The sequence below is a fragment of the Balaenoptera physalus genome, assembly GCF_965194825.1.
Source record: "Balaenoptera physalus genome assembly, chromosome: 18".
Taxonomy (NCBI): Eukaryota; Metazoa; Chordata; class Mammalia; order Artiodactyla; family Balaenopteridae; genus Balaenoptera; species Balaenoptera physalus.
Genome location: NC_138899.1, coordinates 11,157,702 through 11,171,398, shown reverse-complemented (window position 1 = coordinate 11,171,398; position 13,697 = coordinate 11,157,702). Strand labels below are relative to the sequence as shown.

The 13,697-nt window shown below is 46.0% G+C and overlaps 1 long non-coding RNA gene across 1 annotated transcript in view; it reads right to left on the bottom strand.

The window, feature by feature from the left end:
• LOC309647423 overlaps window positions 1-13,697 on the bottom strand; it is a 290,446-nt gene that overhangs the window by 72,785 nt on the left and 203,964 nt on the right. The gene's annotated exons all lie outside the window — the stretch shown is intronic.

The window sequence follows — 13,697 nt, the reverse complement described above, 5'->3', positions numbered from 1 at the left end:
ATGACTTCCTTGAGACCCATTACATGAATTTATCAGAGAACTGGGCAGTCAACCTGTGCAGGATGGGGGCCCAGGAATCTGGTGTTTTTGACAAACACACCCTGGGAGGCAGTGACAACTGGAGCTGAGGTTCAGGCTGGCTTCCCTAGAGCTATGGGAGTGGCTTTGGACCATCACCAATGCAGTGTTGCATCATTGGGTTACCTTTGACCATTCTGGAGGGAGTGCACCCACCTTTGTAAACCTGCCGTGTGTGTGTGTGCGTGCGCTTGTGTGTAAAAAGGGAGTAGAGGTGATGTGGAAGGGACACAGGTGTTAGATGGGGTGTGTGTGTTTCAGCCCTGCTCTACCACTAATGAGCAGATCCCTTCCAATATAAAGCCCTTGACTAAAGTATTCCCTTTCCATCCTCAGAATTCATAATAATTTTTTCAGTACTGATGTTTGACAGTTCTATTATTGTCTTAAATATTACTCAAATTATTGTATAACTTTGCAGGCTTATCCTTGCAAATAGATCACACACTTCTCAAGGGCAGGAACCACTACTTGTATCGTCTTCGGTTCAGGCCCATGGCATAACAGGACTTTGCATGTCGTAGGCGTATATTTGTCGTTTGAAACTAAGAATTTAAATAAGTGATATTGATTTTAAATATTTAAATTATTTGATATAACGATATAAAGACACTATTTCAATATTTTGTTTAGCTCTCAGATTCCAGAATGTGGGGTTTTGATTCTGTAAAATTTTGCATTTTAATGTGCTTCCAGCAACATCGTCTTGTACACTTGTTCTATGTTCATTGACAGTTGTTAAAACAAATCAGCACTGGCAGAACTTGGCCAGCTTCTCTCTACACTTAGTTTGAACTGTTACCCATGGAACCAGCTCAAACGTAAAGCTACAAAGAGGCTAATTGAAATCAGAATGCTGGGTCATTTCTCATTCAAATAAAACAGATGGCCCTCCTTGCCACACTTCTGTCAAATTTGGGGGGAAATGATTAAATGCATTTTTAACTCCCACACATGGTTACTCTGCTCTTCAAAGGAATTATACACAGCGATTGAAATGCGGGGGGGTGCAGGAGGGAGGGCTTTTTTAAATAGCAGAGCTTGTTTCCCTTCATTTTGAAGGTTTAAGAAAAAGCACTTTAACAGGGATAGTCTGTATTCACAGTTTCAGTTTAGATTCTGAATATTTAATTTTCACTTTAATTTAAATTTTTCTTTGGAATAGGTAATCCATGCACATGGTAAACAGTTCAAAATGGACAAGAGAATATAGAGAAAAGTAAGTCTGCTTTCATCCTCAGTCACTGACTTTTCTCCCCTGGAGACAATCATTGTTAACGGTTTCTTTCCAGAAACTGAAACTTCGTTTTTAATTTACCTACTTGAAAACCTCTTTTTTGATTCCTATAACTGACAGTATTAATAGTATCTGGTTTCAGAATTGGCGTGAGAGTTTTAAGAAAGCAGCTGTGGAGTTTGTATTTTTATTGGGCTGGGTATGTTTGGTATATTAGTACAAAGCATCGCTGTTATAAAAGTCACCTCATTGACATTTAATAAATCTGTAAAGTGGTATAGACCACCTCTTAGGACCTGTTTGGGGAAAGAAATTTGAAGAGAAAATTCTCTTGTCCCATAGCTGGCTAGTTGCTCCAGCTCGACTGCCCAGAGACAGTACACAATGACAGGAGATCTAGTAAAAGATCCCAGCTCATGGAGGCAGCATCTGATTCCACGAATTGCTATGTAGAAATGTGGCCCCTTGTTACTGATCTCTGGAAAAGGGACTTAAAAACAACCTGATGCCTGGCTAAAATGTGCACTTGTGCACACACACTCGCGTGCACCATTTGCCTCAGCAGCTGGGTGCCCTTCCTCGGCTTTCTCTCCACCTACCCTCCCCACCCAGTCTTATCAAAGCTTAATTTCAGGAGAAGCCACAATGTGGTTTATTTCTACCTCAGGTGTGAATTTCATTTGTTTTTACATCCATGTCAGGGTGGTTGCATTTTTAACCATGTGAGTAACAGTGAAATGAGCTTTGTTTTCCCGGGGGAAAAAAAATCCAAGGATCGGTGTGAACAGCTGGGGAGTAGTTCCTTCTCGGCACCTCGTCGTTGCTCCCCCGAGGTGGCTGACTTCACGCGCTGGAGCAGCCCCTCCGGGGTTTGAAGGGACTCCCCGTGTTCTCCCTCACTGTCCTAGGCTGTGGCCAGAAGCCCAGGCGCACGGGTGCCTCAGACACACTCCCGGCTCAGGCTCCAGGTTCTGGCAATTCCCCAGGCTCACCCTGCTGCACCCTGGCCTCCTAGGATGGTCCCAGGAGGCTGTGGCGATCCCCACCAACCAAAGCCCAAGGTGCTGCTGGTGAAATGCGCCCCGAGGGAAGGAAGCGCAGACCCTACACAGTGCCCGTGAGCTGCCCTCTTCCACTGGCAGGTGCAGCCTACCTTTCAGAGCTGTGAAAAATCTGTAAAATCTACTTTGATCTCGTCTGACTTGCACTTACATTCAGATATTTAATCTTCAGGCTGCTATGAGGTATGTGTGAGTAAACGTATGTGAAATTCTGTCAGCAAATGACGAAAGGCTAAACGGGAGTTGGGTCAGGATGTCATTTTATATTAAGCCACAGTTCCTTCTGATCCTCTCAATGTTCTAGTTACGCAAACACAATGGTTTGGCATTGTAATCTTTATCCTGATTTCACCAGCTTTTCTAGATGTTCTATGTATGCGTTATCCAGAGTAGCGTATTACTCTTTATTTTCTTAAAATCGTAACGTGGCCGCTCTCGGAAGGAGAGAAATTGCTGGAAGATGTGAGCGTTGCTGGGAGGTGGGGAGCCCCATACACCCTGATCCTGCTCCCGGCAAGAAGGAGCTAACCTGTGGTGCATTCTGAGGGTTTAAGCTGCTGACTGGGCGGTGGAGGCGAGCCCCAGGCCCCTCGAGTCAAGGCAAGGGATGGTGGTGGAAACCACTGGAGGCTGACCCAGCAATGTGCATTGACTGGGACCTGCTGGTCGAGGAGCCCAGTCTGCTGGCTTTCTGGTGAACAGAAAACATGAATAAAATGTAGGAGAGGGTGTGGCAGTTGAACGGCCACTGTCTTTGAGACAGAAAAAGGTGGGGAGGTAAAGGGAGGACAGTGACTTGCTCTCCGTTTATGGAGCCTGACTCCCGTCGTCCCGCCGCTTGCCCTGTGCACCGCAGGGCAGCTCAAGGTGTCGCCCTTGGTTCGTGCCTTTACGATCCTCGTCTGCGCCGGGCAGGGCAGGAAGCTGAAGTTCCACTAGTCTGTGAGCACCCTGTAAACACTGAAGGGGCAAGACTCAAGTAGGTGGGATGCCAAGGGACGTGGTGGGAGGGAAGTTACAGAACCCTCCGCCTGGGCACCCGGCAGTCGTCAGGGAGATGACCTGTCCCACAGACGCCCTCTTGTCTTCAAGGGGAATTCGATGAGCCCCTCAGCCAAAGGCAGGTCTTAGGAGCTGCCCAGGGCCTTGATGCAAGAACAGCTGAGCCAGGCCTGGCCTCCTGGTGGCGTGTGGTGGAAGGAACACCCCAGACAGACTTCTCCCACATCTGGAGGCTGCAGAGCAGTGTCCCCCGGGCCCATCCTGCTGACAAACAGGGCTTCTGACATATGGTGCCCACGAGGGCACAGAAGATCTGTTTTGTAGTTTCTTAGGATTTCTAGCGGGTTCTGAGGTTTGGCTGGGCTTTGGCAACCAGTTATTTCCTGAGGAAGGATGGTCCAAGCACTTGTCTACTTAGCCTAGAAATGTAGGGCTTTCTAGAGAATAAATAAAACGTCCTCCTTGGCCTTCCCTCGTGGCGCAGTGGTTAAGAATCCTCCTGCCAGGGCAGGGGACACGGATTCAAGCCCTGGTCCGGGAAGATCCCACATGCCGTGGAGCAGCTAAGCCCGTGCACCGCAACTACTGAGCCTGTGCCCTAGAGCCCGTGAGCCACAACTACTGGAGCCTGTGTACTTCAACTACTGAAGCCCACGCACTCTAGGGCCTGTGCTGCACAACAAGAGAAGCCACCGCAATGAGAAGCCCGCGCACCGCAACGAAGAGTAGCCCCCGCTCACTGCAACTAGAGAAAGCCCAGGGGCAGCAACGAAGACCCAACACAGCCAAAAATAAATAGAATAAATTTATTTAAAAAAAAAAAAAAGTCCTCCTTTTCCCCTTCTCTGACCTTCTCCCTTCCCACTTCACACCCAGCAGAAGCACCAGAATTCCTCAATGGGCAAAGAATTGAAGCACATTTCTCTAATGAGGACCAGGACCCAGGTCTCTATGTCTTTTTTTTTTTTTTTTTTTTTTAAAGAATAATTTCTTTTTTCTTTCTCTCTCTCTGTCTCTCTTTTGAGAGAATTGTAAATTTATATGCAATCGTAAAAAACAACACAGATGGACCCTGCGTACCCTTTGCCCAGTTCCCCCCCAGTGATAACATCTTGCAAAACCCATAGCACAATATCAAAATCAGGACAATGACATTGATACATGAAGATATAGAACATTTCCATCACCACAAGGATCCCTCGGGTTGGCCTTGTATAGCTACCCTCACCTCCCTCATCCTCCTCCCACCATTAATCCATTCTCCATTTCTGCAGTTCTGTCATTTCAAGAATATCATTTAAATGGACTCAAGCAGTATGTCACCTTGGGGACTGGCTTTCTTCACTCCGTATAAGTCTCTGAAGATTCATCCTGGTTGTATTGTGCATCAGCAGTTCACTCTTTTATCGCTGAGAAAGTTCCAGAGGGTGGATGTTCCAGAGTTTGTTACCCACATTGAAGGACATTGGGGTTATTTCCAGTTTGGGGCTAATATGAATAAAGCCTCTCTGAACATTTTTATACAGATTTTTTTGTGAACATAAGTTTTCATTTCTCTGGGATAAATGCCCAGGAATGAAATCACAGGGTCAAATGGTTTAGTTTTATAAGAAGCTGCCAAACTGTTTTACAGAGTAGCTGTACCATTTTACATTCCTACTGGGAACATATGAAAGATCCAGTTTCTCCACATTTTCACCAGCATTTGCTGATGTCACTATTTTTTTATGTTCTGATAGGTATGTAGTGACATCTTTTTTTATATTTATTTTATTTTATTTATTTTTTTGGCTGCATCAGGTCTTCATTGTGGTGCGCGGGCTTCTCTCTAGTTGTGGCGTGTGGGTTTTCTCTCTCTGTGGCACGTGGGCTCCAGGGCATGTGGGTTCTGCAGTTGTGCACGGGCTCCAGAGCATGTGGGCTCTGTAGTTTGCGGCACGCAGGCTCTCTTGTTGAGACACGTGAGCTCAGTAGTTGCGGCGCACGGGCTTAGTTGCCCCGCGGCATGTGGGATCTTAGTTCCCCGACCAGGGATCGAACCCACGTCCCCTGCATTGGAAGGCAGATTCTTTACCACTGGACCACCAGGGAAGTCCATGTAGTGACATCTTATTGTGGTTTTAATTGGTATTTTCCTTACGGCTACTGATAATGGATATCTTTTCGTGCGCTTATTTGCCATCTTTGGTGAAATGTCTTGCCCATTTGCGAATTGGATTGTTTTTTACTGTTGAGTTCGACTCTCCCTTTTTATAACATGAATCTATGGCAGATTGCAGGGTGGAGATGGGGCAGGGTGGGGGGGAGTTCCGAAATTAACCCAGTAATCCTGTTGGTCTTTGCTCATTCCCTGGATCTCGCAGCCAAGGATTATTAGCAAGTGGCGGGGGGCCGTTGCATTTGAACCCTTATTTTCTGCTCTGAATGGGGTGACAGTTGCCTATAGGATGGGAGCCTTTCCTACCTGTATTCACAGCAGCTTAGAAGCAGGGATGAACATCTTTCCTCCAACCTGCTATCTGAGGGGAAGAAACGAAGGAGGGGAGAAATTGTTTCATAGTGACTGGCTCTTTGATCTCCCTCTGTGACTGCCAGACCCAACAAGTCTTAAATCAGTGCCTCTCAAATTTCCATGTGCCTGTGAATCACCTGGAGATCTTAAGATTCAGGTTCTGATTCAGCGGGCCTGGAATGGGTCCAGAGATTCTGCACATCTCACCAGCTCCAGGTGATGCCTGGAGTTCCTGGCCCATGTTTGAGTATTCAGGAAGGGCCTAAAGAGACCCTCCCTCTCACAGAGGAGGAAACTGAAGCCCCGGTAAGTTAAGCAAGTTACCCAAAATCACAAAGTCCACAGCCAGCTTCCTTCCCACCCCCATTACCACCTTCGCTGGCAGCATCCTGACATTCTTCTTAGGAAGCAGCCAGAAAACCCTGTCCTGGGATGCAGTTGAGTCAGTGAGTTAATGAAATTTCCTTCCAGGGATTTCTGCAGTTTCGGTCTGGTCTTAAGTGGTTTTTTTGTCCACTAAGCAGATTCCAGGCTATGTCAATAAATGTGCGCACCTATTCCATAAGCCCAATTTCATCAAACCAGCAGAGTAAAAACTTTCAGGGTGTGTGAGAGTGATATGCTGTCAATCTGGTTCAACCCTGAACCAGCTGTTTAGGGCTGACTTATGTCCCCCACCACCACCAATTCGTATGTTGAAGTTCTAACCCCCAGTACCTCAGAATGTGACTGTATTTGGACATAGGACCTTTAAAGAGGTAATTAAGTTAAATGAGGTCATGAGGGTGGGCCCATATAACTGGTGTCCTTATAAGAACAGGAGATGAGAACACAGACACACACAGAGGGAAGACAGTCATTTAGAAGCCAAGGAGAGAGGCCTCAGGAGAAACCAAACCTGTCAACACCTTGATCTTGGACTTATGGCCTCAAAACTGTAGGGTATTAATTTCTATTTTATAAGCCACCCAGTTTGTGATATTTTGTTATGGCAGCCGTACAAAACTAATATACCAGCTAATAGGATGGGGAGCGAGGGGAGGTAGCAAGCATTCCTTGGCATATGCTTCAGGAAAGTGTGCTGGAGGGCAGCCATCTTTCAGCAGCGGGATGCCAGGTTGCAGATCCTGGTTTGTGAGGAGATGAGGGCAAGGCAAAGTGGAATTCCTAGTCTTCAAACTGCACACACTGCCCCAGTGAGAGATCTTTTAAAACTTCTTCTGGCCAAGTAATTTAAAAAGAAGAGAAAAAATGCATAACAGCATTATTCACATTAGCCAAAAGGCGGAAACAACCTAAATGATCACCAACAGATGAACAGATAAACAGAATGTGGTATATTCATACCATGGAATATTCAGTCTTAAAAAGGAAGGAAATTAAGACACATGCTACCACATGGACAGACCTTGAAGACACTATGTTCAGTGAAATAAGCCTGTCACAGAAGGACAAATACTGTATGATTTCATTAATATGAGGTACCTAGAGTAGTCAAATTCATAGAGACAGGAAGTAGGGTAGGACTTACAGGGGTGGGAGTTATCGTTTAATGGCTACAGAGTTGGTGTTTGGGAAGATGAAAAAATTTTAGGTAGAGATAGTGATGATATTTATACAATATTATTAATGTATTTAACGCCACTAAAGTGTACTCTTAAAAATGGTAACTATCGTGTTATATATTCTACCACAATTTCACCAGTTTGGCATAAATCTAAACTTAAATTTTTTTTTTCTCAAAAAGGAAAGAAAAAAATACCCTTGAGGAATTGTACTCAGTTTCAACCTCTTAGTTAGGCAGAGGGTCTTGCTGGGAAAGGAAGAAGGAATTTTGGATCTTGGGGATGGTGGGGTGGGTTCAGACCCTGGTGGGGTCTCTAGAGAGGAGATTTATATAGCCTTGGGTCAGCAAGATGAGGAAAGTTAGGGTGTTAGGAGGTTAGAGAAAAGAGCATCGGAAAGGTCCAATGACAGACTTCACCGCTTTTGAATTTTTCCCCAACATGTTACTTTCTCATCCCTCCCCAACACTGGCTTGATTTTCTCCATAGTTACTACATGTATGTTGAAACTTTGAGACTCCAGGCATCCATGCCATCCTCACTTTACTCCTATTTACCTCTTTACCTGTTAAAGTATAATATCCTGAAAGGTAAAATATGACTCTCAGACAAATATAAACTGCTTGCATGTTAAAGATTTTATTTAACTTATTAATTAATGAAAGAACAAGTAAGAGGTTATAACCAGGTCAAATGAGATTGAGACTTACAGGGATTTATATTCTCTACTGGATAAGATTCTTTTGCGTTACTATGAACAGGACTCACTGGCATTGCTAGAGACAGGAAGCGTTTGCCTGACTATCCATTTTCTACAAGTTTACTTCTGTCTCTACAGAAGTGTATACTAGTCCAATCAAAGACAGAGGTGCACACACCCTTATAGGATCTGGTACTCCTTTATGGTCAGGGGAAAACACCCCAGCATTTTATTGGAAGGATACTAATAATCTCTTTTGCCCATTTCCAAATCTTTAACAATTTTCCTAGCATATCTGTTTTGCAATGTGTAAGTGGGTCCATCAAAGTCTCCTTGAGTTTGCACCCAACTTTGTGGGTCAGGGATGGATGGGAAGGAAACTGTCACTAAATCCTGACTGCACCTGAACTCAAACCCCTGCAGGTCTGGTCCACGCTGTCTTTCCTGGGCTGAGCTAAAGTCATCCTATTACCCAACCTCCTTCCAAGGCCACTTGAGCCCCACTTGAGCCACATCCAAATCCCTGGGGACCCACTATTGGTGCCTGAGGAAAAAAACAGACTCTCTGCCAACATTCCAGCATTTTCTGCCTCAGCATTTGCCACTTTGTCTTATTTAATCTACTTGCAAAAACACTGAACGTGGTCCCAGCCTGATCACCCACAGCTGTCCCTCAGGCTCTGCATCCACTTCCTCGGTTCCGAGTTGGGAAAACCAATATCTGCTCCTTTAGTAAAATACTTTCTCACTCGTTCTGTGGCATAGGCAGATAACTGCTCACAATGGGGCAGAAAAAGGATTTAGCAAAATAAACATATTTAACAATATTTGAAACATTTATGCAGTTTGAGTGCCTATTATATGTTAGGCTTTATTATAAGAGCTTAGATAGATTTTTTTTTTAAAGGGTCGCCCTTCCCCCAACTAACGGGGATAAATCCAGGAAAGCAGATAATTGGCACACTAATGATCTGAGACGTGCCACGACTATATATGGCCTTCTGATGTGCCCATCTCTTAAAGGCTTGTCACTTTGCCCAGAGTCCCCATAGCTGTAAGCCCTTCAAGAGAATAGTCTGTGGGTTACCCCAGGTACCTATTTTTTACACAGGAATGACTTGTTGGGACAAGCCATTGCCACATGGGCAGGGTCTTCCCAGTCTCAGCTTGGATTTTTTTTTTTTTTTTAAACATCTTTATTGAAGTATAATTGCCTTACAATGGTGTGTTAGCTTCTGCTTTATAACAAAGTGAATCAGTTATACATATACAATATGTTCCCATTTCTCTTCCCTCTTGCATCTCCCTCCCTCCCACCCTCCCCATCCCACCCCTCTAGGTGGTCACAATCAGCTTGGATATTTTTGTTCATAGTTGTATCAGTTAACATGCTTTTGGGAAAACCTGGGTTTTTTGTTTGTTTTGGTTTTAGATAAATTTGGCTGCGCCGGGCCTTAGTTGTGGCATGTGGGATCTTTAGTTGCGACATGTGGGATCTAGTTCCCTGAGCAGGGATCGAACCCGGGCCCCCTGCATTAGGAGCGCGGAGTCTTAACCACTGGACTGCCAGGGAAATCCTGGGAAAACTTGGGTTTCATCAGGAAAGAGTAAAGGGTCCTGGGTAGATAATATGGGTTAATTGTGTCCTCCCAGAAAAGATATGTTGAAGTCCTACCCGCCCTCCTCCCCCTTCCCTCTACCTCAGAATGTGACCTCATTTAGAAAGAGGGTCCTTGCAGATGGAATTAGTTAAGACGAGGACATACTGGCGTTAGGTGGGCCCTAATCCAGTATGACTGGTGTCCTCATAAGAAGAGGAGAGCGCCATGTGAGGGCAGAGACATACAGGGAGATGCCACGTGATGACTAAGAGCCGCTGGAGTGATGATGTCTGCTGCAAGCCAGCAAATGCCGAGGATGGCCAGCAAATCTCGAGAAGATGGGAGAGGCGAGGAAAGACCCTCCCCTACATGTTTCAGAGGGAGTGTGGCCCTATTGACACCTTGATTTGGGCTTTGTTTTGTTTTGGCCGTGCTGCACAGCTTGCGGGATCTTAGTTCCCCGACCAGGGATCGAACCTGGGCCCTCCGCAGTGGAAGCATGGAGTCCTAACCACTGGACCGCCAGGGAAGTCCCTCTGTTGTTTTAAGCCACCTATTTTGTGGTAATTTGCTATGGCAGCTCTAGGAAACTAAACGGTAGGCAACCAATAACTTCCCGTATTCAGCAAGTAATGAAATGTGCTCTAAAGTGGGGACAGAATTGAAATTAAAATGTCCATCTGAGGGAGCTCTAGAGCCTTTGCTTCCTCGTTCCTATTTTGACCTCTAACCTGCATGATGGACAAATCATAGCTGTTTTCAAGGGCTGACTCTCTTAATCACCTTTCAAAGTGATTTTGCTTATTTTCAGTTTCTGTTCTATTGAAATGTGGATTCAGACCACGAATGCCTTTATCGCACTGAAGGCTTTTGACCTGAGGGTTTGGTTAAAAGTGCAGGATGCTGAGGGTGACAAACGCTGACTGACCCGCTAACCCACTGCGACTGTCCTAGTCAGGGCTGGGCTCTGGGGCAGTGTGATTGACGGCAGCCTTAATGAAGAGGGCTCACCCACGCTGCCGGCAGCTTTTGACAATGGGGTATTCCCAGGGGACAGGAATAGCTTTTTTGGTATTTTTTTCAGGGGACAGGAAGCCACCAATCTGCTGTTCTCTGGAAATTACTATCTGAACTGACAGCATAGACATTTCCTCAATCTGTCCAGTACTTCACGCCAAGCCTCTGAGGTATTCGATTTTCTTAGCCATTCGCTTCTTCTTGAAACTCTGGTGGCTCTCAGTGTGGTTCCCCGGTCAACAACAGCAGCAGCACTTGAGAACTCGTTAGAACTGCATATTTTCAGGCCCGCACCCAGACCTGCTGGATCAGAAACTCTGCAGGGGGTGGGGAGGTACCCAGCAAGATGAGGTTGAACAGACCATTGAGGTGATTCTGATGCCCCCTGATGTCTGAGAACCAGAGCTTGAATCTACTGGCATCTGCTCAATGCCTTGTCTTAAGGCACTTACCTGCCTTTCTAGCTGCTTCTTTACTGTGTCCCATCCTGGCTCACTCTTCCTGTATCCCCCTGCTAGTGTGTGTGTGCGTGTGCGTGCATGTGTGTGTGTGTGTATGCATTCATGCACACGTTCAGCAGACATCCAGGAAAGGGTCTCCTATGGTCAGTTTGGCAGATGGATCTAGACAAGTCTGAAGCTCTGTTGGGATGTCGTTAAGCCCCTTCAGGTTGTAAGGAGCAAAGACCCTTTCAGGGTTTTTTCAGGTGGCAGCATTTATTGTAAAGACCATGATAATGAGCATCTCCTACTACAATCAGGGGGGGAAAAGCTATGTAAAGCTATATGAAGCTATTTCTATGAGAGAGTGACAGAGACAGAGAGAATGAATGAGTGAAGTGAAGCAATGGGAAGTAGGAAAGACGGGAAGTCATCTCAGCATCTAGGCTCCCTGGAGTCTTGGCATGTTCTTCACGACAAGCAGGAGCTCCCAGCCGCTCCAGCTGCCCGGCACGGGGTGTCCTTTGCTGCTGGCTCTGTAGGAACTCCACTCCCGATGACAGGGCTTTGCTGCATCTCTGCTTCTTCTGTGACTCTTTCTCCTTCTCTTCAATGCCACTGCCTACCCCTAGGCGTGATCGCCATGAGGCATCTGCAAATTGGCTTTTCTTGTTTTCTTTCAGTTCTGGCTGCGCATACCATGTTCCTCTCTGTCTCACACTAAAAGAGCCCACAGAGAGGGACTACTGGGTCTCCAGGGTCACTGTGTCAGTAGAGAGACCCCCAGCTTTGGGTGGAGGCTTGCTGTGGCCGGCCTCGAGGTGTAGCTCTTGCTGGAGTGCCTGTCCCTGGCTGGTCAGCTGTGACCAGGACACATGGAGGTGCAGGCGAGAAAGTGCTTGGTGTTGGGGGGTTCGCAAGGGGGTTGTAGGTGTGATTAGGTGCTCAGGTGACGTCAGACCCCTCGCTGGGTTAGAAGAGAGGTCTTGGAGGAAGATAGATCTAGAAGGCATGACCGAGTAAGTGGGTGGTAGTTAGAGTCTCCTGTGTGGTAACATTGCCCAAGGAAGGTGCTGTAGAAGGGAGCCTAGAATCCACTGGGGGGGGGATGGTGGAGGGCCATTAACATACGGGAACCAGCATTTGTTGAGCGCCTACTATTTGCCAGGCCCTATGCTTTGATGCTTTACATAAATTACCATATTTATTCTTTAAAATAATCTGTGACCTGTGTATCAACATCATTATTCCCCAATTTACAGATGAGAAGGCTGACCAAGGCTCACAAAGATTACGGTCACCAGGCTTGTAACTGACAGAGCTGAGACTTCAAAGCAGTTTTGTCCAACTCCAACATGCTAGCTCTTGCTACTGTATAGAACCATATTGGCTTCAAAAGGAATGATCTGAAACATGGTAGGTATCAGGGAGAAGCAATTAAGAGAGAAAAGGTCTGAAAGATGACTTTTGGACGGTTAGGAATTTATCAATGAAATTTCTGATTGCAATGAATCAAGAAGACAAACAGAGGAGACAGTGCGAGTTAGCTGTGAAGGGTGAGAAGCATGGAAAGGCTTGTGCTGTGCTGTTTCCTGCTTTACTGTTCGAAGGGTCCAGTCGGAAGAGAAACCACACCAGTAATTTGAACAGGGAAAATTTAGCATAGAGATGACTAAATTGGTAAGAGAGAATTAACTGTAAAGAGAACTCTGAAGACACAGGAATCACAGCTGTAGGGAGAAAGCACTACCTCTAGAGCAGAGGCAGATTATCCAAGGAAGACATACAGGTTAAGAACTTATTGGGGAGGGTATGACCGAGGCCACTGGATGGGGTAGCATTTTGCTGGGGTGCTTGGGTCCCCCTGGCAAAGCAGTTGGGATGCTGGTGAAATACCCTGGGAGGCTACCTACTGGAGTGACAGTGAAACTTCTCAGACTCTGTGTGTGTCACTGGGTCTCCCGCTGGCCCCACTGGCTTTTACGCTGTAGCAACAAGAAAAAAGACACTGAAACTAGGGGAAAAAAAGTCCCTTTCACCTGCAGCGTCCTTCCCGTCCCTGCTACTGATAAAACTTACCATTGGGACAGGAGGCAAAGGAGACATGTTTACAGGGTTCCAGCTCCAGCGTCACAGGGCAGGGCAAAGTAAGGTGGATTTGGAGCCCTGAGGCAATAAATCGATAGCTGGCACAAATGGGATATACTGCAATGGAAGAACCAGTGAAGTCACATATTTATACGAATAAAAGTTCATTCATGTTAGAGCTCCAGTGGTAACACTCTATGGAGAGCTCTCAAACCATCTCTAGTCCTGTCCCTTCACTCAAGTTCTCCTCCAGTCTGGAAGCTGCCACCACTTTCTCTGATGAAAGTTCACATCCATATGTTTGGAATTCAGGTACCAGAATTTAGCTAATTCCACTAGTATCATCTGTATATGTAAGACCCTTCTCTTATTTTTTTCTTAATTTCCAAACCTCGC